Consider the following 1467-nt stretch of genomic DNA (forward strand, 5'->3'; position numbering starts at 1 on the left):
CATCATCATCACGTTGGCCACACATGGTAACTGGGTACCTTGCGGCCCCAGGCTAAATTTGTAGGAGATCTCAGCATAGTAGGGGATCCCAGAGGTAATGCGTTATGGCCCACCGATGTGTGGACATGCCCTGGCACACTACCAACCCCTACCCCACTGTCTTGTGAGTGCCCTTGGTTGGGCGAAGACTAGGAGAACCAACCCCAAAATCAAACACCACTGTCTTGGTGGCCTTATCACAGCAAAAGGCTAAGAGATGGGAACTCTGACTTCAAATCCTACTGCTTTGCAGTTTTCCTTAAAAGGCTATGGAAGCTCATCCAAAAAGAAAAGGCGTAGTAGCAGACACGATAGGGCGACTGTTTACCTCACTGAGATTAATTTCAGCTAGAAGCTGTGGCCTCCTCTGCTGCAAGTCACCACGGGTTCGCTCCACTGGACATGAGCATTGGAGGTTAAGAGGGTGTCTATCTGATGTGCAACAGATATTGCCCCTAAACTGCGCAAGCAAGTTTGGAGCCAAGGTGGAAAGTCCTGTGGCGATGGAGTGAGACTACGCCAACACCAATGGATAAAGCACTGAGGCCCCAACTAGTCATCGTAAAGACTGACGGACTGCATGATGATGATGATGATGATGATGATTTTATCTTGATAAACATTGCTTTGTTAAAGATTTACTCTTTGATAATATAATTATATTAAATATATAATATACATATATAAATGAATATATATGTATGAATATATAAATATATACATACACGCACACAGATACACACATATTTATATATATCAACAAAAAAAGCAGGCTCCTTCGGTTTTGGACAGACTATGGATACCCACGACGGGTTGCTTGCGCATGAAATTTTTTTGTGGCAGGAGGTGCGCAATTTCCAACCAAGCCTCCCCTGAGAGGATATTGTTAAATACCAGTAGCAAGTGAAGTACAGGACGACTGGAAACAAATGCCGAGATAAATGGAGAGCATATACAGCGCCTAGAATTCCCAAATAGTCACCCATCTGATACTAACCAGGCTCAACGTTGCTTAACTTCGGTGATCTGATGAGAACCAGTGTGTCAACGCGATATATATATATATATATATATATATATATATATATATATATATATATATATACACACACACACACACTAGCAGGGGGTACTTGGTGTTACCTGAGCCATATAAAAAAGAAAATGGAGTAGCATTTGACTTGAGATGCTAAATTATTTTTTGTTTTAATTTAATTAATTAGTCTATATTCCAAATTCCAATATGTTGTTCATCTTACCGTATATTTCTTTCGGCATATTAATATATTCAATTCTGGATAACACCTATTCTGTTGCACAAAAACAACAATATAATTATTATGCTAATTTTTTAATATTTTCACCAGAAGAATAATTAACTTTAAAAAGAAAAGGAAAATAGAATTTGGGCATGATTACATAAATTCG

At 39.0% G+C, this 1467-nt stretch overlaps 1 pseudogene; it reads right to left on the reverse strand.

Moving 5' to 3' along the window:
- Positions 1 to 988: 988 nt before the first annotated feature.
- On the reverse strand, positions 989 to 1105 carry LOC145292400 (5S ribosomal RNA; annotated as a pseudogene).
- Positions 1106 to 1467: the final 362 nt, after the last annotated feature.

The sequence above is a fragment of the Euprymna scolopes genome, chromosome 13 (assembly GCF_053919585.1).
Source record: "Euprymna scolopes isolate OS-2025 chromosome 13, ASM5391958v1, whole genome shotgun sequence".
NCBI lineage: Eukaryota > Metazoa > Mollusca > Cephalopoda > Sepiida > Sepiolidae > Euprymna > Euprymna scolopes.